Here is a 26,699-nt window from a genome sequence, read left to right on the forward strand (position 1 = left end):
ACAACGGCAGTCTGGGATTCAATATGAACCGCTACCGCAAGATCAGGAAAGCTACCCAGAGCAGATGGATGGAGTTTTGACTGTAAATGCTTCACTTGCGCTACAACTGAGGGACCCCAGAAAGGAACCCACCTTGGGTTTTCTCACACGATGTGGTTTGCTGGACACAAGCGTTAAAGGACATTCTGTTTTGAGCAGGGACTCTAACAGAGCCTGGGCTGTTCTGACCAATGTCACCTGATTATCAGGATATTGCATTCCCAGCATATTATACAGTTATCTTGAGAACTACCAGTAAGAAAGGGAGGAAAATGGCCCTGTACCCTTAAAACGAAAGGATCAGGATATTTGCTGTGACAGAGGCACAGACAGTAGCGACAGAGTGTTCTTGTGAGCCACCTACTAGTTCTCTTGACCGCAGCGTGGCACCTGACCTCTTTTCTCTTTCCTTTCAATGGAAACTGTTTCAGAATATTTTGTATATTTTGAGTTTCTACATCTAAAGAGTTGAGACACACGATCACTGGCAGTGTAGACTCTCTGCATGGTTACAGGAAAGAGTTCAGGAGCCCATCAAGCCACATTGGTGGAGACCACCTAATCCTCCAGAGAGTGCCACTCTATCTTCCTGGGGTTAGCTCCACATGTAGTAAGGCCATTATGTCTAAGGCCGGCAAGACTTGAGTCCGAAGATTCGACTTTTGGCATGCTGATGAGCAGCAGTGATAAGAAAATCCCACACACTGGCTACGTGTAACCTGTGTAACATTTCATACATTTTTTCCAAGCACTGCACTATCATTAATTTGCATCAGGCTTTCCAAATTAGAAAAGCTTCACTTATAGAATTTCTTTCCAGTGGGAGATTTCACATGACTTTTCAAGTGAATGTGAAAACTGAAAATATTCTTGCAGTTTCTAAACTATTGGAGTTTTAATCCTGTGTACGTTCTTGTATTTACAAGGTCCAGCCAGCTACAGTGTGCATTTTCACATGTCCTTGAGTGGGTATGAGAGAAACGAAACATTCCCACATTCTGGACATTCGTAGGGTTTTTCTCAGGAATGAGCTGATGTCATCCAAAGGAACTAACACAACTGAAGGCCTTACCACAAATTTAAATTCAAAAGGCTTTTCTCCAGTCTGAGGCCTCCCAAATTTTCACAAACACGAAAATCTGAAGGCTTGACCACATTTCCTACATTCTTAAGGTTTCTGTGCAGTGTGAGCTCTTTCATGTTTATGAGGGAATGGGAAAGAGTAAATGTTTTACCACATTTCTTACATTCAAGGGGCTTTATTTATTTATTTTTGAGATGGAGTCTCACTCTGTCGCCAGGCTGGAGTGCAGTGGCACAATCTCGGTTCACTGTAACCTCCGCCTCCTGGGTTCAAGTGATTCTCCTGCCTCAGCCTCCTAAGTAGCTGGGATTACAACCATATGCTACCACACCCAATTTTTATATTTTTAGTAGAGACGAGGTTTCACCATGTTGGCCAGGATGGTCTCGATCTCCTGACCTCATGATCCACAAGCACAGCACTTACCCCCAAACCCCCGTGGCTTTTTGTGTCCTTGAAAAAGAACCAAGACAACTGAATTGTGCCACCATGCCCAGCTAATTATTTTTATTTACTTATTTGCTTTGAGACGGAGTCTCGCTCTGTCACCCAGGCTGGAGTGCCCTGGTGCGATCTCGGCTCACTACAATCTCCGCCTCCCGGGTTCACGCCATTCTCCTGCCTCAGCCTCCCGAGTAGCTGGCGTGAGCCACCGCGCCTGGCATTATTTTATTTTTTGTAGAGACAGGGTTTCACCATGTTGCCCAGGTTGTTTCACATTGTTTTAATCCAGGCTGGTTATAAACTCCTGGGCTCAAGCAATACACACGCCTTGGCCTCCCAAAGTGCTGGGATTATAGGCTGAGTCACTACACCCAGACTCTATATCATGACTTCTTTCATGGCGAATAAGGTGACTGGAATGAATGTAGGCTTTATGCATCTCTTACATTCATAGGGTTTTTCTCCAGTATGAATTCTTTCGTGGAGGTGAAGAGAACTGAGACGACTGAAGGCTTGTTCACATTGTATGAGTACTTCTATGGTTACAAAGGGAACTCAAACCACTAAAGGCTTCGCCACATTGTTTACATTCATAGGGTCTCTCTCCAGTATGAATGCTTCCACGGTCACGAAGGGAAGTGGAACAGCTGAAGGCTTTATCACATTTGGTACATTTATAGGGTTTCTCCAGTGTGAGTCCTTTCATGCGTCTTAAAGGAACAAGAAAATCTGAGTGCTTTCCCACATTCCTTACATTCGTAGAGTTTCTCACCAGTGTGAGTTCGTTCATGTATTAGACAAGAACCGGAAGCAGTGAACACTTTACCACATTGTTTACATTGATAGGATTTTTCTCCTGTGTGAGTTCTCTGATGTCTTTCAAATGAATTGAGAAAATGAAAAGATTTCCCACATATCTTACATTTATAACTGGATTTCCACTGTGCATTATCATATGTCTTCTAACACCTGGAACAGAAACGAAGAATTTGCCACACTGTTCACATTGATATTGCTTCTCTCCATATGGTTTGTATCCTGAATGAACTAGGACGTGCCTATTAAGGAGGGAATGACGTACAAAGACTTTTCCACAAATACTGCATTCACATTGTTTTAATCCAGAAGAAATGTTCTCATTCAGATCAAGCTTTGGAATTTGGCTGACAACTGTCCATACTGACTACCGTCTTTGCTTTCACACAGTCTCTGTATCATATGATTTCTGTAAAACAAAAATGACAAGCACATTATTATTGCTTGGTTTAATAACTTTCTGCTTGGTCTTGGACTTACACTCTACCAATACCAAGGAAAATGCATTTTTTTTTTTTTTTTTTTTGCCATGACTGAATATTGAAAGTAAATGGTTACTACTGAAAACACAGCTACCATCTGCATGGCTATAACCAAATTAGTAACATTCATGTACACAATTTTGTAGTGCTATTTTCAAGTAAACGGTTTTCCAAACACTGACTGCTACACTGAAGTACATTACATTTCCGGTGAAATTCTTCTAAAAAGAAATGAATTTCAAGTGACTCTTACTTCTTTTGATTGCTTGTTTTTAAGTTCATGACAAGCTAAGATTCCTTCAGAGGACTTCATTTCCTCTTCTCAGTGCAAATTATCTTACATCTTTCCCAGGTTTCTCGAAGTGATCTTCAATATTCTGGTCTTACCATTTGTTTCCTAAAATGCAGACCCACAAAATTATCACGAATTATTACAAACTATAGAAACATTACTAGATTTAATGTTCATTGTACATAGTGCCCATGCCTGATTTCTTCACCAAATCATTTCTTTGCCACATTCCAAATCACAAATAGCACTGATGATAGGGAAATACTTCTGTAATTAAGTGAAATGTGTTGTCATTCTCACCTACGGAAGCCAGGTTCCTGCAGGTTTCCTGCCTCACTTCTCTGCAGAGATTCTTCTGAGAAGAATCTAGCAGAGCCCATTCCTCCTGGGTAAAGTTCACAGCCACATCCTCAAAAGCCACGGAGTCCTAGAACATTCCACACATGTGGATAGAAGGATGGCTGAGACTGACAGCACTGGGAATCTGTACTCAATCCATAAGCTGTTTACATGATTCTAAAATTTCCAAGCATTTTTGCTGTGACTTGATTGTCACAACTCTTATTCTGTTCACACATACTCCCTCCCACACAGCACTACTATTGCTAGAATTGAACTATTCAAAGATGCAACAGCAAAGTAGAAACTTCCATCTTATTAGAGAATCCAGGCAGTAAGATGTGCTGCTAGGAGTTACCTTTTAACTTCACTTCGTACATTTCTAGTATCTGTCATACTAAAGTCCTACCTGATGTGCATAAGGGACTTAGTATTATCTGTCCTGACACTAATTATTCTTAAAAACACCTGCTCCCAAAGTTCCATCTTTGTTTGTATTAGTAACTTACATTTTGAAAGGGATTCCACCAACCAAGTAATAAGAATGATTCACTGCATCTAAATGGCTTATGCAATATATTTGCCAAAACTTTTTGCTGAAGGTCTATTATTTTGTGTCACTGCAGTGGTGCTCAGGGAACCAGACACCAAAACACAGTCTGAACACTAAGTGTTCAATGAGTTTCCCTGGGACACAATATTTTACACTTGCTGTCACTTGTTAACTGGGGAGTTGAGCCCATTCTATGTGATTACACCAAGACAGAGTAGGCTCATTAAATTTAATTAAGTAGTAAATAAAACCAATAATTGATATTTAACAATACTAATACGACAATTTTAAAAATTTCTATTGCACAATGTCAAGGTAGAAAGGAATAAGAGGAAATAGGACACATGTTTTTTAAAATGACATTAATGTCACCACTTCCAGATGCTATTCCTATGAAATCACATAATTTCCCAAATCAGGTTGTTTTTAGGCAAGAAAAACTACTTTTTCATACGTAGTAAAAATGACAAAGGTCTAATGATTTGTAGTCATGTAAAAAAAGACTGATGGCTTGTTTAACACACTTCTGAGATTTTCAAACGAAAGTATTCACGACAGCACAGTATTAGCAGAGAGATGAGCAAGCAGACCAAGGGAAAAAATAGTCATAATGACCCAGCATTTATAAGGAAAGTTGATGAAAGATAGAGTAGGCACTGTAGAATAGAAAAAGAAATCACATGCACTTTAAAATATGAGGCAAACCAGTCTGGCATCTACTTTGGAAAATGCAATGCATTCTTCTCTATTCCATGAACCATAATCAACTTATTATATATTCAAATATGAAAGATAAAACCAGAACACTTTCAGAAGTCACAGGAAGACTTTTTTTTTATGAAGGATTAAGCAGAATTTCTTTTATGTAAGAAGACAGTGATAAAGGAACAGACAAACTCAAACATATTAAAATTTAGGGAATAAAAAGAAAATAGAGTGGGCAGGGCATGGTGGCTCACGCCTGTAATCCCAGCAGCTTGGGAGGCTGAGGAGGGTGATCACCTGAGGTCAGGAGGTTGAGGCCAGCCTGGCCAACATATCAAAACCCGTCTTTTTGTTGTTTGTTTTTTGAGACGGAGTCTCACATTGTCACTTGGGCTGGGGTGCAGTGGCAAAATCTTGGCTCACTGCAACCTCCACCTCCCGGGTTCAAGCAATTCTCTTGCCTCAGCCTCCCAAGTAGCTGGGATAACAGGTATCTGCCACCAGGCACAGCTAATTTTTTTGTATTTTTAGTAGAAACAGGGTTTCACCATGTTGGTCAGGCTGCTCTGGAACTCCTGACCTCATGATCCGCCCACCTTCGCCTCCCAAAGTGCTGGGATTACAGGCCTGAGCCACCGTGCCAGGCCTAAAACCCCGTGTTTACTAAAAATACAAAAATTAGCTGGGTGTGGTGTGGATGCCTATAATCCCAGTTACTCGGGAGGCTGACACAGGAGAATCACTTGAACCCGAGAGGCGGAGGTTGCAGTAAGCAGAGATGGCGCCACTGCATTCCAGCCGAGCTACAGAGCAAGACAGTGTCTCCAAAAAAAAAAAAAAGAAAAAAAAAAAAAAAAAACCCCAAATAACTAAAAACCCCTCAGATATCCAGATAAGAGGATACAGATGTGTCCACTGTCATAAATTCTTCACTATGCTACAAGAGGGAAACTGACATTTAGGGGAATCTTTGTAAATCATTAATTTATCTATCACACTTTTATTTCACCAGTAGCATTGACAAAGCTAAGTCCTACAATTCCATTGGAAATTACCCTTAAAAAGAACAGACCTTTAAAACTTACTACACTCACTCTGGGGAAGAAATAAATACGAATTTTTAGCAAATAAAATACATCTTTTTACCTTGCCTCTTTGGAAACAGTATGTTTATCTTTCAAGCTGTACTGATAAAATGTATCTTACAGTCAATGAAAACCTGAAACTCAAATAAACGGACAAGCCTTTTCAAGGTAACAAACTCAGGGAGAGGCAGTGCAGACTCCAACACAGACCTTTCTAAGTGTCACGGCAGGCCATTCTATCCCTCGGGACATCCATCCTGTTCAGTAAAGTACTCAGTGACCACCTAGGAGGCACTGCCACTGCTCTTTGTCCTTCTGTGTGCCTTAAGTGCATTTTCATATTCAGGTTCTTGCACATCCTCTCTGGGGTGGGTTTTCCTTGTCCTTTGGGACAGTTTTTCTCTCTTCACAAGTCTGAGACAATCTAGAGAGCAGAAATAATTTCTGCCTTTTCCTCTCAATATCAGCATCCCATTGGCAGACCATCAATGTGTCTCCAAGGAATGAAAACTCCGGTTGCAGAAACAGTTTTAATGACCTAGCTTTCATGACATTACGTTGTATTGTCCATTGATTTTAATGTCCTAAAATTTTAATAACCCTAAGGGGTCATCATTTTCAATGAAACTATACCAGGAGATTCCTCTAAGGCCAAGAGCATCCAGCTGCTCCCTGAGCGACTCTACCCCCTACCTCAGGCTCTCCTCGGCGATGAGATGACCCAGGGGCTGATATTCACTAGACCCTCCAATAGACATGGCCACAGTGGGTATCCTGGGACATCCCCAGACAGTTCTAAAATGCCAGGACTAGGAAAAGACAGGAGGGTGGTTGAGGACACAACACCCTGTAAACTTTTCACGGGAGGACCTCAACCTAAAGACATTTTGGTAATATGTACACTTAGGAAAGATGAAAAGAAGAGAGGCACAAAGATTTTTTTTTACAGTAGAGTGTCAGATGATTTATTCTGCGCTTTTCTCTCATGTAAAATGCTTGGAAACAGAAAAATATTTTGGCCAAGGCGGCTCACGTCTGTATTCCCAGCACTTTAGGAGGCCGAGGTGGACGATCAATTAAGATCAGGAGTTCAAAACCAACCTAGCCAACATGGCAAAACCCTATCTCTACTAAAAATACAAAAATTAGCTCGACGTGGTGGTGGGCGCCTATAAGCCCAGCTACTTGGGAGGCTGAGGCAGGAGAATCGCTTGAACCCGGGAGTCAGAGGTTGCAGTGATCTGAGACTGCGCCATTGCACTCCAGCCTGGGTGACAGGGCGAGACTCCATCTCAAAAAAAAAAAAGTGTATATATATATATATATATATATATAATGTACATTTAAAATTATTACATGTAGATAGTATTTGAAGTAATGGTACTGACTGTAGGTAGAAACAAGAGAAGTTAAGAAAGTTTTTATTTTTATATTATATATAATTATATAAAATTAATATACATAATTATAAATATAAATATATCCTATAGGCTGGGCACAGTGGCTTACACCTGTAATCCCAGCAATTTGGGAGGCCGAGGTGGGCAGATCACCTGCTGTCAGGAGTTCGAGACTAGTCTGACCAACATGGAGAAACCCCATCTCTACTAAAGATACAAAAATTAGCCAGGCGTGGTGGTGCGTGCCTGTAATCCCAGCTACTCGGGAGACTGAGGCAGGAAAATCACTTGAACCCCGGAGGTGGAGGTTGCGGTGAGCCCAGATTGTGTCATTGCACTCCAGCCTGGGCGACAAGAGTTCAACTCTGTCTCAAAATAAATAAATAAATAAATAAAACAAGAAATATATATTTATGTCTAAATATATAATTATAATACATGTGTATATAAATATACATTTATTATAAATTTATTAATATATGAAATATGTTTATTTCTGAAACAGGATCTGGCTCCGTCACCCAGGCTGGAGTGCAGTGGCACTATCATAGCTCACTGGAGCCTTGAACAGATGGCTCAAGCGATCCTCCCACCTCAGCCTCCTGAGTGGCTAGGATTGCACGCACACACCACCATGCCTAGCTAATTCTAAAATTTTTTGTGGAGACAGGGTCTTCCTTTTTAGCCTATGCTGGTCTTGAACTCCTGGGCTCAAGTGATCTTCCTGCCTCAGGCTTCCAATGTGTTAGACGTGGGCCACTGCATCTGGTCTAATGCATTTTTTAATTTGCGTGTTTATATTATTTAATATTTTTAAGTACTGAATGTGTTGAGAAATCAACTTGGAGAATTCCCGAACAATGGACGGTCAGCTCTCATGTCCTGGTTCATATCGCCCCAGCACACCACGGCTAGAAACCTTTCAGCCACCTTCCACTTATGTCTCCCGGGGCAGGACAATGTCACTTGGCCAATCCCCAAGAGGGACTCCGGAAAGGCAAGAAACTATTCTGTTCTTTATAATGGAACCTGACCAGGGAGAAGGCAGCTGGGAGGACCAGCTGGGCCCTCCAACCAGCAGCGTCCACCATCGACCAACTGCCCTCGAGCTACACCGTGCTGGGCATTTGGGGCACTGTTATGAGCAAGAGTTTCCATTTTTCTTCTCATGGGACCTTCATGCTAGTGGCAAGAGACAATTTTTTTTTTTTTTTTGAGACAGTTTTGTTCTTGTCACTCAGGCTGGAGTTCAATGGTGTAATCTCGGCTCACTGCAACCTCTGCCTCCTGGATTCAAGCAGTTCTCCGCCTCAGCCTTCGAGTCGATACTGGATTACAGGTATGCAACCGAGCAACTAGTTAGAGTAGATTTTTGTGTTTTTAGTAGAGATGGGGTTTCACCATGTGGCCAGGCTGGTCTGGAACTCCTGAGCCACTGCACCCAGTCAAGAGGGAGATTTTAAATCCATCAGCATAATTGTGATGAATGCCAGAAAGAAGAATGTGTGTGATGGGGAGGGGACCTAAGTTATTGTCTCAGATTTTAACACTTTCACAGGCAATAACTAAATACTTAGAAGCTTGAACCAACACACACCTTTAAGCCAATTTTGGCAAGCTAGGAGTTGAGCACATTTTAGCAGGTCCTTTGCTTGGGATCTCACGCTAAGCAGCTGGGCTGCATCCTCATCTGAGGTTCTACCGGGACAGAATCCATTTCCAGGTCCGCTGAGGTCATTGGCAGAATTCATTTCCTCGGACCCGCTTGGCAAGGGCCCAGCTTTTTGCTTCCTTGCCTACTGGGCCCCTCCAAAGGTCTTTTCTCAGCACAGCAGCTCCCTCCTGCAGCTCCTGCAGGTGGAACCTTTCTCTCTAGTGTGCGAAGGTGATGAACTGTGACAGTGATATCCCATTGCTTTTGCCAGGCTCTGTGGTTTAGAAGCCAGTCACCGGTTTTATTCGTACCCAAGGTCAGGAAGACTATGTAAGGGCATAGGTCATTGGGGGGGGTCAGTCACTTTAGGGTGTGGCTGCCACCACTGAACTTGGTGAGACTTTAAGGGTTGGTAGGAGCTGGCCAGTTACAGGGGTGAGGGTGTGTCAGGCAGGGGTTAGGGCATGGAGGAGGATGCAGAGGCCTGCACCCTGGAATGTCCTTTCACTCCTTGAGGTTTTGTTCTCCTGATCCCTGAGTACATCCCAGAACACGGTGGGGCCCTAGCAGGGGAGAGGTAGGGAAGCATGTGTTGTTCATCTGGGGACCTTGTTAGGCAAATCAGATTAGCGGCCAGGCTTTCAGTGGTGGGTGTGAGCGTGGAAGTGATGAGTGTGCAGGTGTATGTGGAAACAGCAATGGGGATGGGGTCAGCCCCAGCCACCATGAAGACCTTATCTGTGCATCCACCCATCCCAGCAGCCTCCCTGAGTGCGTGCCTTCAGGGTGCAGCTCCTGTTTTACACATGGAAGTGAATCAGAGTGAGACACTGCCTTGCCTTAGAGAGGTCACACTAATACTTCTCCTCCTCCTCCTCCTCTTCCTCCTTCTTCTTCTGTTTTTTTTTTTTTTAATTTGTGACAGAGTCTCGCTCTGTTGCCCAGGCTGGAGTTCAGTGGTGTGACCTTGGCTCACTGCAACCTCTGCCTCCCATGTTCAAGCAATTTTCCTGCCTCAGCCTCCTGGGTAGGGTAGCTGGGATGATAGGCATGTATTGCCATGCCTGGCTAATTGTCGTATTTTAGTTTCACCATATTGTCCTGGCTGGACCCAGTCTCCTGGGCTCAAGTGATCTACCCGCCTCAGCCTCCCAAAGTGCTGTGACTACAGGCGTAAGCCACCACACCGGGCGAGAGGTCACACTTCATGCCAAGTGGGTGGCAGCCACTCAGACAGCACCCCAGCTAGCGCTGGGAGTGAGGGGTGCTCAGCGTCCTAGGAAGGCAGAGGGCTGCATGAGAGGTTCGGGGAGGAAGGACTGGAGGAGGATTTGAGATTTTCACCTCTGCAGTTGGGTGGATGGAGAGAAGCTGTTACAGAGAATCACAAGAATATGGATGAGCAAGTTAGGGCACTAATAAAGCACTCTGTTTTGGCCCACGGAAAATTTGAGATTCTTCCCTGTGTCCAACTGGGGCTTTGGGAAAGGTGAGGGCTGGGCATCTGACTGGGATGGATGTCTCTGGCAGGCAGCAGAGCATGTGGATAGTTTGTGAAGCCCGGAAGGGCATGAGATTTCCTGTGGCAGTGCCCACTGCAAATGGAAGGGCATTTGGCCTGAGCCCAGACATATACAAGTTGGGCAGAGAAGGGGGTGGGTCCCCGGGACCCACAGAGGAGCAGCTATGGAGGTACAGGAAAACCAAGGGTGTGGGGTCACAGGATGCAGGAAGCTCAAAGAAGATGAGGAAAGAGGTTTTAAAGACGATGAGGGCTGGGGACAGTGGTTCATGCCTGTAATCCCAACACTTTGAGAGGCTGAGACGAGAGGATAGCTTGAGGCCAGGAGTTTGAGATCAGCCTGGGCGATATAGTTAGACCTCATTTCTATAAATAAATGAATACGATTGGTAGTTGGCATTTCAGGCGAGGAACAGCAAACACATGAAAGCTCTGAGGCAGGAAAGGGAAGTGATTAGTTCTCACTCCTGGTTCCTTTATCAGACCTTAAAGAGATGCAGAGACATTTCAGGTACTCCTTGGCCGAGCTCCTTCAGGGAAGGCCTAAGTTCGCTTCTACTTCCATCTATTATTATTATTATTTTTGGAGACAGAGTCTCACTCTGTCACCCAGGCTGGAGCGCATGCAATGGCACCATCTCAGCTCACTGTAACCTCCTCCTCCCGGGTTCAAACGATTCTCCTGCCTCAGCCTTCCCAGTAGCTGGGACCACAGGTACGCGCGACCACGATCGGCTAAGTTTTTGTATTTTTAGCAGAGATGGGGTTTCATCTTGTTGCCCAGGCTGGTTTCGAACTCCTGGCCTCAAGTGATCCACCTGCCTTGGCCCCACAAAGTGCTGGGATTACAGGCGCCGCCACCGCGCCCGGCACTACTTCACTCCTACCGCCCACCATACGTGCTTCCAAATGTTTGCTGAATGACAAGGTGAACGAGTGAATGAGACTACGTGACTTCGGGCAGCAGGCAATCCTATTCCTTGGACCTCAGTTTCCCTTTTTGGAAAGCAAGCCTGTCTCTCCCTCTCTGGCCTAAAAGCCTGAGTTCTGGGCTTGAGATGAGCCTATCCTGTAGAGCAGACTCCAGGTGGACGTTGAGCTGGGTCTTGTAGGAGGCCGGGATCCGGCCAGCTCTTGGCTCCGGTCCTCTCGCGGGACCCCGCATGCCCAGTCCCAGCGCCGCCCGACCCAATCTCCGGTACCTAAGGCCCCCCCCTTCTCTGCACAGCTCGCTCCCATTGGCTGGGCGCCCGGCTCCGCTGGGGGCGGGGCGGCGGGCGGCGGGCGGGGCCCTCTACACCTGCGTGGTGTGTTTCCCGGCCTCAGCCAAGCGCCAGCTGCAGCTCCTTGATCCGAGCCGGATCCTGAGCGGGGAACACGGGCTGAAGAGGCGGCGGCGGCGGCGGCCCCGCCCAGGGGCTCCCTTGTTGAGGCTGCCGCGTCTCTGTCGGCTGCTCAGCTGCGCTCTAGTCGGCCCAGGCACCGCGGCGAGGAGCTAGGGCTGGGAGGCGGCGGCCCGAGGTGAGACTGGGCGACGGGCGACGGGGTCTCCGGACCGGGCGGGGGTCTCTGCGCCGGGCGTGGTGGCTCCGAGCTGGGCTATGCAGGGTCCGGGGTCGGGATCCCGGGTCCGTGCGCCTGGGCTTTGTCTCCGCCTCGGGTTTCACCGGGGGCTTCGCATCTGCTGCGATACCGCGTGGGCCAGCGCGGGGGTCCCGGGCGCCCTGCGGGTGCTGGCCGGTCCGCACTGCTCCCCGGCTCCCCGCGTCTGCCGCGGAGGGGACTGCATGGACCCCGGCGCTGGCTTCTGCCCGGTCCTCCGCGGCCTGGCTGGTCCCCGCGTGCGGCAGAGTGGGCCCTACATGGACCCACTCATGGAACGGGGTCCGGGTCACCGAGCGTGGAGACTCCAACGCCCTCCCCGCCCTCCCTCGCAGTGAGGCTGCTTCGCCAGACTCACCGAGGGGACTGCGCGGACCCTCAGACGAGGGAGTCCGTGACTCTGGGTGGGGGCTCTTTCCTGGCCCCGCATGATGGCTTCCTGCAGAGTGAGCCTGGGACAGTGGAAAGGAAAGTTGTACTTAGCTTCAGATGATCCTACCAGCCCCGCATTGAGGGGCTTCCGCCAGGCGGCATTGTGAAGTGGTGTTGTGAAGGTTCTCCTTTGAGTCCTCAGCGTTAACCAGCAGAGGCAGGTGGTACTTATTCCTGGTTAATGTTGGGGGAAGTTGAGCTCAAAGTGGCTAAGGGAACTTCCCAAAGTCACATAGGAAGTAGCAGAGTAGAACCAAACACAGATTGTCTCTGAATCAGGCAGGTTGTCTGATTCCAAAATGGGCTCTTCATTTTTGGAGGTCAAAAAGCTGAACAGACACAGACCTTTTTTTTTTTTTTTTTTTGAGCTAGGGTTCTGCTTTGCTGCCTAGACTGGTCTAGGCTCAAGCTGTCCTCCTGCCTTAGCGTTCTGAGTGCTGGGCTTACAGGTTTGTGTCACCAAACCCAATTGAACAGACATTTCTTGAAAGAAGACGTAGAAATGGCCAAAAAATATGTGAAAAAAATGCTCAGTATCACTTATAATCAGAGAAATGCAAATCAAAACCACAGTGAGGTATCATCTCACCTGTTAGGATGAGTATTATCAAAAAGACAAAAAATAACAAGTGCTGGCGAGGATATGGAGAAAAGGGAGCTCTTACACACTGTAGGGGGTGTACTAGAGCAGCTGGCTGGGCGTGGGGTGCACACTGACATCCCAGCACTTTGGGAGGCCGAGGCAGGCAGATCACCTGAGGTCAGGAGTTTGAAACCAGCCTGGCCAACATGGTGAAACCCCGTCTCTACTAAAAACACAAAAATTAGCTGGGAGTGGTGGATCACATCTGTAATCCCAGCACTGTTCGGCGGCTGAGGTGGGTGGGTCACTTGAGTCTAGGAGTTCAAGACCAGCCTGGCCAAGGTGGTGAAACCCCATCTCTACTAAAAAATACAAAAATGTGCCCAGTGCAGAGGCGGGCGCCTGTAATCCCAGCTACTCGGGAGGCCAAGGCATGAGAACCACTGGAACCCAGGAGGTGGATGCTACAGTAAGCAAGCCGAGATTGCACCACTGTACTCCAGCCTGGGCAACAGTGAGACTCTGTCTCAAAGAGAAAAAAGAAAAAGAGTAAGAGTAAGCTAGGGCACCCACCATGGCAAACAGTATGGAGGTTCCTCAGAAAACTGCAAATGAAATTACAGTGTGATCCAGCAGTCCCACTACAGTGTAGATACCCAAAGAAAAGGAAATCAGTGTCGGAGGGGCATCTGCACCTCTGTGTTTCCTGCAGCACTGTTCACCATAGCCAAGACATGGAACCAGCCTTGGTGTCCAAGATGATGGATAGAGAAAATGTGGTCTTGATACACAGTGGAGTACTATTCAGCCATAACACAGGATGAAGTCCTGTTATTCTCAGCAACGTGGATGGAACTGGAAGATATTATGAAATAAGCCAGGGACAGAAAGTTACACAGCACATGTTCTCTTATGTGGAGGGCAAAAAAGAGTGGATCTCATGGAATTTGAAAGTAGACAGAGGCTCCTAGAGGGTGAGAAGGGTGAGGGAAGAGAGAGACAGGGAGAAATGTGTGAAAGGATACAAAATTATAGCTGGATAGGAATAAGTTCTAGTGTTCTATAACATAGGATGACTATAGTTAACAAGAATATATAGTTTCAGGCTGGGCCCGGTGGCTCATGCCTGTAATCTTAGCACTTTGGGAGGCTGAGGTGGGTGGATCACCTGAGGTCAGGAGTTTGAGACCAGCCTGGCCAACGTGGTTAAACCCCGTCTCTACTAAAAATACAAAAATTAGCCTGGCATAGTGGTGGGTGCCTATAACCCCAGCTACCAGGGAGGCCGAGGCAGGAGAATAGCTTGAACCTGGGAAGCAGATGTTGCAGTAAGCTGAGATCACACCATTGCACTCCAGCCTGGGCAACAGAGCAAGGCTTTGTCTCAAAAAAAAAAAAAAAAAATATATATATATATATATATATAAAGTTCCAGATAATTGGAGGAAGGGTATTGAACGTTACCAACGCAAAGAAATGATAAATGTTTGAGATGGCGGATATGCTAATTACGCTGATCACATACATTACATGTATTATAACATCGCTATGTGTACTCCATACATATGTACAGTACACAATTATGTGTCAATTAAAAAAGAAAAAGCTGAACTTAGATTGGAATGGCTATGAAGTAGCTAACTTTTTCATATTTTCGATGAAGACCCTAAGCATTTATTTAAGTAAACTACCCTTGGCTTCAGGAAATATTTAGTATTTGAATTTTAGCCTTGCATTTTATAATACGGAGAGGTAAAACTGTAGGCTTGCTTTAGATACAATCACAGGGGTTTGCCGTGATGACTTTTTTATGCAATAAGGGAGAAATATACCTTAATTAATAGGCATACATGCTCAATTTTCTCCCTCGTACACATTTTTAGTTGTTGTCCAGGCATTGTGATACTTATGTAAACAGTATGCAATATCTTAGGTAGGAATCAGAATTTTAAGGTAAGAATACTTAGAGTTATATATTTTGCAAACTTTCAAACTGGACATTTTACATGTCCATTATATAACTGTAATTAAATTTTCAAAAAGACAATACCTGTCTTTAATATGGATGATGCTCTAACATTTTTCTTTTTCTTTTTTTTTTTTTTTTTTTGGAGACAGGTGGAGTGAGTGGTGCGATCATGGCTCACTGCAGCCTCAGCCTCTTAGGCTCGAGAGATCCTCCCACTTCAGCCTCCCAAGTAGCTGGGACCACAGGTATACAACACCATGCCCAGCTAACGTTTAAATTTTTTTGCAGAGACAGGACCTCCCTCTGTTGCTCAGGCTGGTCTGGAATTCCTGGGTTCAAGTGATTCTCCTGCTTCATCCTCCCAAAGTGCTGTGATTGCAGGCATGTGCCACTGTCTGGCCCCATATAAATGAGATGATGACTTTAGCCTAGGAGTTCCACACCAGCCTGGGTAACATAGCACAAGACCCTGTCTCTACAAATCTAAAAACATTAACTGGTCATGGTGACACCTGCCTGTGGTCCCAGCTACTCCAGGAGGCTGAGGCAGGAGGATAACTTGAACCCAGGAGTTGAGGCTGCAGTGAGCTCTGATCAGGCTGCAGTGAGCTCTTATCCATCTATTCACCCATCTATCCATCCATTCACCTGTCCATCCACCCATCCTTTCATCCTTCCATCATCTATCTGTTTACTTGTTCATCCATCCATCCATCCATACATCCATCATCATCCATCCCTCCGTCCATCCATCCATCATCCATCCATCCTCTTATCATCCATCCATTCACCTGTCCATCCATCCATTCACCTGCTCGTCCATCCATTCACCAGTTCGTCCATCCATCCATCCTTCCATCTATCTTTCCATCATCTATCCAACTGTTTATCCTTCTATGCAAACGTCATCCATCCATTCTTCATCTGCTCATCTCTTCATCCATTCACCTGTTTGTCCATCCATCCATCCATCCTTCCATCCATCCTTCCATCCATCTTTCCATTAACCATCCATTCAGCTGTTCATCTTTCTATCCATCCACCCATCTTCCATCCATCCATGATCCATCCATTCACCTGCTCATCCATCCATGCATTCATTCCTCATCCATCCTTTTATCATCCATCCATTCACCCGTCCATCCATCCATTCACGGGTTCATCCATCCTTCCATCCATCCTTCCATCATCCATCCATTCAACTGTTCATTCTTCCATCCATCCATCATCCATCCATCCTTCCATCATTCGTCCACTTGCCTGATCATCCTTCCATTCATCCATCATCCATCCATCCTTCTATCATCCATCCATTCACCTGTTCATCTTTCCATTCATCATCCATCCATCCATCCATTCGTCCATTCATCATTCATCCATTCTTTTAATCCATCCATTCAGCCACCATCCATCCACCTGTTCGTCTGTCCATCCATTCATCCATTCTTCCATCATCTATCCATTCACCTGTTCATCCTTCCATCCATCCATCATTCATCCATTCATCTATTTATCCAGTCATCCATATATACATCCATTTATCATCCATCCATCCTTCCGTCATCTATCCACTCACGTCCTGTTCATCCTTCCATCTGTCCATCATTCATCCATTCATCCATCCATCCATCCTTCCATCATCCATCCATTCATCAGTTCATCCTTCCATCCATCCATCCATCCATCCACTTATCCATCCATGCATCATCCATCCATCCATTTATCCATTCATCCATCCGTCCATCACCCATCCATCCATCATCCATCCATTCACCTGGTCATCCTTCCTTCCTTCCATCCATCATTCATCCTTCCATCCATTTATCCATTCATCCATATATCCATCCATCCATCATCCATCCATCCTTCCATCATCCATCATCCATCCACTCACCTCCTGTTCATCCTTCCATCCATCCACCATTCATCCATCTATCCATTTATCCATTCATCCATCCATCCATCATTCCATCATCCATCCATTCCATTCCATCCATCCATCCGTCTGTCCATTCATCCATCCATCATTCATACATCCTTTTATCATCCATCCATTCACCCGTCTATCCATCCATTCACCTGTTCTTCCATCGATCCATCCATTCATCCTTCCATCATCCATCCATTCACCTGATCATCCTTCCATTCATCCATCCATCCATTTATCCATTCCTCTATCCATCCATCATCCATCCATCCTTCCATCATCCATCCATTCACCTGTTCATCCTTCCATCCATCCATCATACATCCACCCATCTATTCATCCATCTATCCAACATCCATCCATCCTTCCATCATCCATCCTTTCACCCATCCATCCACTCACCTATTCGTCCATCCATGCATCATTCATCCATCCACCCACCAATCTATCTATTAATCCATCCCTCCATTCATCTGCGTGTCCATTGTTTATCCATACATTCATCTATCCACCATCTATCCATCCATATGTACATACATCATCTACCCTCCACCCATCCATACATTATCTACTCACCCATATATACATGCAGACATACACACATCATTCCAACCACCCACCCACCCATCCATCCACCCATCCGTCCATCCATTCATCTGTCCATCCATCCATCCATCCATCCAAGCATTCATCTATCCACACACACACCCATCCATCCATCCATGTATCTATACATCTGCTCATCCATTCATCCATCCATCTACTCATTCCTAAGCCACTGCTGAGCACCTGTTGTGTGCCTTTTCCCTCCCTCCAACTGGTTCCCTCACATTCTCCCCCAGTGGCCAGCATCTTCTCCCTGAGGGCAGAGGTGTGGCCCCTCACAGTGCCTAGCACCTGCTGTTATACAGCACCTGCTCAAAGAATGAGACCACTCAGTTAACACACAGGAGAACTTGCTCCAGGCGACACGTGGCACATCTCCTTACAAAATGAATCTATCATAGTGGCTGTTTTCAGAGGCTTTCCCAAACACAGTGTGATCTGGAACAAATTGTGAAGCCCACGAGCCTGGTGAAGCTTTCATTATTGAGCACCTGCTGTATACCTCCTTGAGCTGAGGAGAAGGATCAAGAGCTCATGGCCAAGAGGGGACCAGGCCCACCCACAAACACTGTTGATGTGTGGCCCTGAGCTGCGACAGGGATGTGGCAACGCAGAAAGGAACCAGGGGACGGGCTCCCAGCAATCTGGGGACCACGGAGACTGTTTGAGTGCGGGGGTGGGTGGGCTAGGGCTAGCCCTGGTGGTAGGATTCACAGGTGTCGGGCTCCTGGGCTGCAGCTGCTGAGTCACCTCCTGGCACTCAGGTGCATCAGTTCATTGTCCTCATGCCAGTGGTGGGGCAGCCCTAATGCATAGGTCTGAAAAATGCTCAGGTGTACCTGCAGTGTGTGAGAGGAAGGAGGCTGGTGAAGGTGGGCGTGGCCACCTCCCAGGTGTGGGTCTTGAGGGAACTTCTGCCTCCTTTCAGGTGGCACAGAATGTGGTCCTGTACACAGGCGACCCCAACCTGGGGTGGAGCTGTTTGAGGCAGCTGGAGACATCTTCTTCAATGGGGCCTGGGAGCGGGAGAAAGCCGTGTTCTTCTACCAGGTGAGTGGTTGGGCCTCATGGGGGCACGAGGAGCGCTGAGGCACAGGTGTGGCAGGGCAGAGGCCGCCCACCTGGAGGCAGGGCCACCCATGCACATGCTTAGTTTCCCAGTGGTCTCACCGGGAATGATATTGACAGTGCCCCTGCCTGGGAGAAACGCTCGTGTCTGGACATGACAGTGGCTCTACCCTTTTTCACCTGATGATCTCAAGCAACCATGAGTGGGAAGTCCTGTCCCCATCTTCCAGATGAGGACACTGAGGCCCAGAGAGGCACAGGGACATGTCAAAGGATACACAGCATGTCATAGGGAGGCCCAGGGCCAGGGCCCAGATATGCATGCACCCCGAAACGGGGACGGCTTCTCCCTTCCTCTGAGTTCACGGTGTGGCTCAGCTCTGGGCACAGATAAATGTGTTTTTAGAGCAGAGAGGAGTGCTGGCTCCCCCCAGTCAGACCCCCGGTGCCCCGGTGGGAGAGGCTGGTCTGAGGCTGCCAGGTGTAGCTGGATGGGCCTCAGATGACTCTTCAGCCCCCAACTTGGGTGTCTGAACTGTGCGTTATCCCAGAGCACAGAGCTGTGTGGAGGTGCAGGGGTAACTGGGGCGTGGGAAGCTCCAAGCACATGTTTGAGCTCTGAGGAGGGCGCTGGGCAAGGTGGGTGCTGCGGGAAGCCTGACCCCACCTGCCTGTGTGGTAGGACCGGGTCCTGCCCCTGGCAGTGACTACGGGCAACGGCAAGGTGAGCTGCAGCTGTGCAACAAGCCGGTGGCACTGCTGGCAATGCTGGAGGAGCCCCAGGAGGGTTTGGAATTTGCCCACATGGCCCTAGCACTCAGCATCACTCTGGGTAAGTCCCCTGAGCCCCCGCCCTGCCAGGACCCACACTTTGCCAGAGCCGAGCCTCCATGTCTGCAGGGCAGGAGCTGAAACAGCTGCTGGATTTTCCCCTCTCCTGTCCAGGCAGGCAGATCTGCCCAGCTGGCTTCCCTGTCTGGCCGTGGAGCACAGCCCAAGGTCTCTCACGTAGCGCAGAGCTCCCTGCCTGGCTGAGCTCTGCTTCCTCTGTCTCTTCCCGCTGCTGATCACAAGGGCCACCCAGAGTGCCCTCTGCCTTCCAGACATGTCAGGCATCTCGGTCCCTGGAGGTGCCAGGCTGAGTGGCACATTCCCTTTGTCTTGTGCCCTTTCCACCTTCATCAACCACACAACTCTCTGGCTGATGAAATCCCAGTTCCCCTTCCAGCAGCCTGCCCCTTAAGGCCGGGCATCCCCTGGTGCTGTGCCAGGTCATCTGTCCTCCAGAGACAGGGAACCCTGGGCGGGCCGCATGACCCAGCGCCTTGTGCCCTGGGGCCCAGTACAGAGTAGGTGTGCAGCTGTGTGGGAATGCATCGAATGCAGGCTCCACGGCACTCGCCCTGCAAAGGGGAGGACATCAGAGACAGCCTAGCTGGGTTTGCGCAACTGTGGGGGGACCTGGAGCTCAGGCACGCAGTGACTCCCCAAGGTAAGGGGCTCTGATCGTGACACACCCAGGAGGAGTCGCATGTCATGTCTGTGGGTTGCATGGAGCCGGGGTGCCCGGGAGCACCTGGACTGCATGGCTTTTGTGCTCCGCTGGTTAAAACCAGTGAGCAAAGGCAGGTGGCTATGTGTAGGCACAGAGCTGGGCCATCCAAGCCCGACTTTGCCAAAGCCTCACAGTAGACAGGGGCAGGCCTTATTAGTTCTGCTTTACAGATGGGAAAGTGAGTCTGGGAACCCGGAAGGGACTGGCCAGAGCTGCCCAGGTGACCGCAGGTGCCTGGAGGCAAGCCAGGTGCTGCCCGGGGTCTGCATACCTGCTCCTGAGGGGCCTGTGCGTGACTGCCCCAGGGAGCCACGTCCTCACACCTGCCCCTTTGGCCTCCACCCCAGGGAACCGGCTGAACGAGCGCGTGGCCTACTACCGGCTGGCCGCCCTGCACCACCGGCTGGGCCACGGCAAGCTGGCGGAGCACTTCTACCTCAAGGCCCTGTAGCTCTGCAACTCGCCGCTGGAGTTCGACGAGGAGACCCTCTACTACGTGAAGGTGTACCTGGTGCTCGGTGACATCATCTTCTACGACCTGAAGGTGGATGGGGAGGGACAGGGCTGAAGGTGGGTGGGGAGGGGCAGGGCTCTCGGTGTTCCCGGCCCCCTTGGAGTGGGATCTCCACAGACCCCAGGGGTCTGGGTTCCAGCCTTCCTTAGGAATGGCCCAGTGGCTTCCCTGGAGCTCTGCACCCAGCTAGAGGAGCCGGCAAGGTTCGCAGATACAACCCAGCTACCGAGCTGGCCAGACCCCACCCTCAAGAACTCAGTCTCAACCAGGGAGGCTGACACATGAGCGGGCAATGGTGGCCTCTGGGTAAAGAAGGGGGATTGTAGTCAGGGGGACCTTCCTGGAGGAGGTGACACCAAACTGAGTCTTGACAGTCAAGTGTCAAGTTACATTCAACAAAGAAAACAGGGTCGGGAGAAGGACATTTTGCAGGACGGCATCATCCTCACATTGAATCCACGTTGCAAGATCCAACCCAAATCACGGTGCCTCCTCTAGGAAGCCTGCCCAGGGTGCCAGCCTGCACTGAGCAACTCCTTCCTGGAGTCCCGAGACACCTGGAATCTTCACAACACCCAGGAAGGGTGGGGTGGGACCGGTGTCTTACCATCGGGTTCACAGACAAGGGAGCCCCAGCTCACGGCAGGTGCAGTGGGGCGGGGCCCCAGCCAGCCAGGCTGAGACCTTGCTGGGTCAGGTCTGTCTCGAGGGGAGGTGCTGTGCTCCCTCTGCCCCCAGCCCTGCAGGGGTGGAGAGCTGGGACTGGCAGACTCAGACCTGGGGTGTCTCCACCCTCTGCCCAGCAGGCACCCGCCCCTCCTCTGCATCACACCGGCACTGTGTCAGTGCTCCTTATGGGCTGAGGGGCCAGGGCGCTCCAGTCCAGGGACCGAGATCTTGGGGGCCTTAGAACAACATGAGGAGCTGGGGCAGCCCTAAGACCCCGCCCCGTATCCCTCACCACAGGCCTGGGGCTGCCCACGAGGCTCCCGCCCAGTGCTGGCGACACCTGGTGATCAGAAGCGGTCCCTGTGGCCTCCCAAGTCCCAGCCAGACAGGGAGGTGCCAGGTGTCAGGCCCAGAGGGACGCTGCTCACCGCTCAGGTGCTGGCCTGGGACCAAGGGACGGGCCTCCCAGAAGTGGCCCTTTATCTCTCTTGGTCAAGCCTGCCGCCCACTCCGCCTGCCCAGGAGGAAGGAAAGGGCTAAGTAGTACCTGAGAGGCCAAAGTCCATGGTTGGGGTCGAGGGGCAGAGGCCTCCTTCACCACCTTCTCGTGCACAGCCCTCTGGGCCTCATCCTGATGGTGCTGTCACCCCAGGCCAGCTTCCCACAGGGAGGCCCCCTCGGAATTCCCCAAGGGCGGCTGTCTTTCCAAGGCCACACCCTCCTCCTTGTATAGGAGGCTCTGGACCCGGGGCCCAGAGGAGTGGGAGAGAAAGTTGGGCTGGATGGGGCCTGGAAGGCTGGCGGAGAGGCAGGAGTAAATGGGCATCCTTGCCGATTGCCTCTAAACTGGGGTCCCCTTTAGTCGATACGTGAGAGTGAGCCCTGAACTAGGGTGGATTAGGTGTGTCCTGGCTCAGCCTGCCACTCACTAGCTGCTGCACACAGTACAGGCACATGGAAATGCACAAGCAAATGCACACAGACACAGGCACACGCACATACAGGCGCGCACACACACACACACACAGGCACACGCGCACACAGGCATACGCACAGTCAGGCACACAAACACAGGCGCGCGCACACACACAGGCACACAGACACGCACAGGCACAGGCACACGCAGAGACATATGCTTTGGCTGGCTGCTTCCTGTTTAGTTAGGATGCCCCCACCCCTTCAGGAAACCCTTTGCGTCCCACCCCCGGCTGAGTCAGGGGCCTCCTGGGCCCCGCACAGGCTTCTGGGCTTCCCTCTGCCACAGCACGGGCCACCTTTGTGGTCCGTGTTCAGTCCCAGGTCCCTCAGACTGGGAGCAAGGATGTTAGGCTCAGCCATGCACCCAGCACAGCGTCCAGTGTTCGGCTGGGCCGGGGGGCATTGGATGAGCAGCTGCGGTGACTCGGGGCCTTCTCACGCCCCTGCTCGTGTGTGCCACAAAATCCCAGGGTGGCTGTACGGTTCCTACTTTATTGGGAGTAATATCATCCATTCACCCCCTGGATATCAGGAACCATATCACTGAAGAGCTGTCCACCCCCTTCGATACTGTCAGCCATGGCATCTTCTTCCCGCCTGGATATTAGGAACGATACCCCGGGGTTGGGGGCGGTGCACACCCACTGCGATATCGAAAGTAAAATCAGCCACTTTCCCGCTGGATATTAGGAACTACATCACAGGTGTGTGTGCACCTTCTGGGATATTGGGAGTACTCTCAGCTGGGATTTTGTCCTTAATAACCACAGGGGAGAGATGATATTACTACCAATATTGCAAGGGGTGTGCACCCTCCTGTGATATTGTTTCTATATCCAGGAAAGGAGAAGATGGTCTTAGTACCAATATTGAAGGGATGGACAGCCCCATGGGATATTGTTCTAAAGATACAAGTTGAAAGAGGATGAGACTCCATCCAATATAACAAGGGGTGTACATCCCGCCTGTGATATGAGTCATAAAACCTAGAAGAAGAGAGAATGACATTGCTTCCAAAAACACATGTGGTATACACCCACCCTGTGATATTGTTCCTGTCATCTACAGGAAGAGATGATGATACTACTCCCACTACCGGAGAAGCTACACACCCCCCTGTGATATTGTTCCTCATAACTTGTGGGGAGAGCGTGATATTACTTCCAATATGACGGTGGCTTGACACCCAGTCTGTGATACTGCTCCTCATTTCCAGTAGGTAAAGTATGATGTTCCTGCCGAGAGAGTAGTGGGTGCACAGCCGCCCTGTGATGTGTCTCCGAATATTCAGGGAAACACAGGAGGACATGACCCCAAATCTCCTAAAAGGTATACACCTATTGTGTGATATGGTTCCTAATATCCGGAGGTGCAGAGATTGGTATTCGTTCTTCTGTCGCACACGCATCCTGTGAAATTGTTCCTACTATCCTGAACAAAAGAGACTGCTAATAATGGACACACATTGCAGGGGGGAGTAATTGGCTCTTACGATCCACATCGCAGGGGGTGAGGCACTCCCCACGATATGGGGAGTCATAGCAACCCCCTCTCCCCCCAGGCTATTACGATCCACATCGCAGGGCCTTTCAGGACACCAGCCCTGCCCCAACCTTGACCCAGACAGTGGGTGTCATGGGACCACCTCAGGGTGGGTGGCAGCTCAGCTCAAAGGTATCCCTGCTGCCAGAGACCAACTCTTCCTGCTAGTTTGAATCTGGCCACAGGGTCTCTGTTGGTGACACAGGTGACCATGAGGCAGACACCCTGAAATCTAGCACGACAGAGCTCAGCGCCCCCATGAGAGGTACCATAGCAGGCAGACTTTGCAGACATACTAGCGAAGGCCACAGCAGGTCCTGAGTGAGGAACAAGCTGACCAAGATCCTGGGGTCCTGCCACACAACCTTTAAGCCAGGGACTGGAAACTGTTTCCCTAAAGAGCCAAGAATCAGTATTTTCAGCTTTGTCAACTGATCTTCGTCTCAAGGACGCAACTCTGCCATGGCTGCACCACAACAGCCTTCTGCAGGTGGCCTGTAAAGAGATGGGCATGACTGCAGCCCCATCAAACTTTACTTATGGACGTGGAAGCTTCTCAGTGTCATGAAGTGTTAGTTTTTGATTTGTTCAACCATTTGGAAATATAAAATCCATTCTTGATTCACGGGCCACAAGAGCAGGCAGGGACAGGCTGCCCCTGGCCGACCTCTGGAATGAGCTTAGAGAAGGAAATGACAGGCTGGGCCAGCGCAGCCTCCTCACAGCAGATTCGCTGCAGGAGGGTCCTCTTAGCAGCCATTCTCATCCTTCATCTTGGCTTCAGATGCAGTTCAGGTGGAGAAAGAGAGAACAGAACTGGCCTCAGCAACAAGGAGGAAGGAGATGCGGGGTCAAGTAACTACGTGGATCCATCACACTCAACACTCACACCAAGCGGAGCACAGGCAGGACCAGCCCGGGGGCGCCAAAGTCGAGGCTCTCTGGGATGGGGGACCTCTGGCTGGGCAAGATTCTCTACCTAAAACTCATATAGAAGATCTACACGGCAGTAGTTACAGAAAACACACACTAAGAAAGAGCCCAAGATAAACACAGCACACCAAGTTTGGCCAACGGCTGTCACAAGCCAGTAGGTAAGAAAGCCCAGGAGAGCCCAGCAGAGGAGCGGGGGTGGGTTCTGCCTGCAGGGGGCCTGGGACACCCCATTCCACAGACGAGGACCCATGTTTTGGGGAGGAAGCTGTCAGAGTCACCAGTGAGCTGTTCAGAGCTGGAGCCACAGAGCAGGTGAGGAGCCCTGGCCATGTTGCCGTGCGGGCTGAGAAGCTGGGGTGGGGCACACCCCCAGGGGCACATGCAAACAGTGGACCGCGGGCCCTCCTCCTGCCAGAGGATGCTCAGTTCCCAAGGGTCCACCAAAGTCTGGAACCCAGGGACACACCCCCTGACCAACATGCCCAGGCCTCCTGGACCAGGCAATGTCCAGTACAGGCAGGCAGTCTGGGCTTGGGGCCAGGACAGGGGTGGATGGTCCTGCTAGGCAGGCCTCCTTCTCCCTACCAGCTGGGCTGGTTGCACTGTAGTTTTGTTCTTTGGCAACATATTGCTACCCACTTAGGCCACACCAGTCCTGGCTCCTGGCTAGGCCCAGTGCTGTCCAACCCACCTACACAGGCCCCACACACCCAGTGTCCACCAGGCTCCCGTCAGCAGGAGGACCCATGCTCACCCCTGAAGTATCCGTGGGAACCTGCATCCCACAGGGACCCACAGCTCAGGGCCAACCTCCATGGGGGCCTCTTGGTGTGTGGTGGCAGGGGCGGGGGGAGTTGACCTCCAGCCCTCCCATCCTGGCCACTGTGTTTTATGGGGATCATTCAGTCCTGGGAGATCCTGGGGATCCCAGAAGGAAGAGAACAGGGTGGTCACGGCAGCCTCAGCCCAGGCTCTGGGTCCAAGTGCAACAGTCTTCCGGTTCTGGTTTCATCTGGGCGGTAACAACAGGTCAAGTCATTCACACAAGGATGGCTTCAATATAATGCATCAAGGGACTGTGGAGGACACAGATCAGCCTCCAGGCCAGTTACACTGGTGACAGCCAGTGCAGGAGGCTAGGGAGTGGAAAAGCTGACCCATGACCTCCCCACCTACCCTGCCCACCAGATGCAGCCAGCGGCCAGGGATCCCTGACTTCAGACAGAGGCAGGCAGCACAGTTGCTGCCTCTTTAATCCCATCCCAGGGCCACAGGGCTTGGAGAAACCTGGCAGGGGCGAGTTGGGAGAATCAGGCAGAGAGATGCCAAGTGAAGAATGTGAGGGACTGGATATGAGGGACACTAGGGCACAGGGCTGCTTCCCCTGGGGAAGTGGCAGGGAGACATACAGTAGCCAAGCCTCCGCAGGCACCACCCTGCTGCCAGGCACGTGTGGTGCCCATACCCACCCCAATGGCTGCAGGAAGGTTTCATCAACAAAAGGGGAGGACGCACCCACACCCACATAGGCATTGGTGCCCACACATCAGAGAAGAAAATTGCTGCTGTGCCCAAGGTGTGGGGAAAGGGCCATGTCCCCTTCCTCCCCATGGTGGGTCCACAATTACCAGCTCTTGCCAACCCCCCTCCCCAACTCCACAAGCTGCTGACCTCCACACCAGTGCCATGCCACGTGCCAGGAACAGCTCAACGGTACATCCCAAAGGGTGCATCCTGGAGCGGCTGTGCTGGGCAAGTGACACGTTTCCTAGTCACAGAGGTTTTCTTTCTTTACTGCTCACTGGCCCTGTGCCTCGGTTTCCCCCACTGTGGCACAGTGAAGAAATCCCGTCTTGAAGGCTAGGAACCCAGAATGTCACCACACCTGGGTGAAATGGGGGGT

At 49.8% G+C, this 26,699-nt stretch overlaps 1 long non-coding RNA gene and 1 pseudogene across 5 annotated transcripts in view; one reads left to right on the plus strand and one right to left on the minus strand.

Moving 5' to 3' along the window:
* Positions 1-10,138: 10,138 nt before the first annotated feature.
* Positions 10,139-12,447, minus strand: LOC117094230 (annotated as a pseudogene).
* A 7,185-nt stretch (positions 12,448-19,632) lies between these two features.
* The window catches only part of LOC117095269, a 247,749-nt gene continuing 240,682 nt past the window's right edge, over positions 19,633-26,699 (plus strand). The window contains exons 1-3 of one of the 5 annotated variants that reach the window (XR_004441883.1): positions 19,634-20,094; positions 20,505-20,701; positions 23,880-24,021. This is a non-coding gene — a long non-coding RNA (uncharacterized LOC117095269). Of the gene's footprint in view, positions 20,095-20,504; positions 20,702-23,158; positions 23,423-23,879; positions 24,022-24,644; positions 24,930-26,699 lie in introns of those variants that run through there. The other 4 variants (XR_004441884.1, XR_004441882.1, XR_004441881.1 and 1 more) reach the window with 4 other exon arrangements.

This window comes from Trachypithecus francoisi, unplaced genomic scaffold (assembly GCF_009764315.1).
Source record: "Trachypithecus francoisi isolate TF-2019V2 unplaced genomic scaffold, Tfra_2.0 Lachesis_group13, whole genome shotgun sequence".
NCBI classification, from domain to species: Eukaryota; Metazoa; Chordata; class Mammalia; order Primates; family Cercopithecidae; genus Trachypithecus; species Trachypithecus francoisi.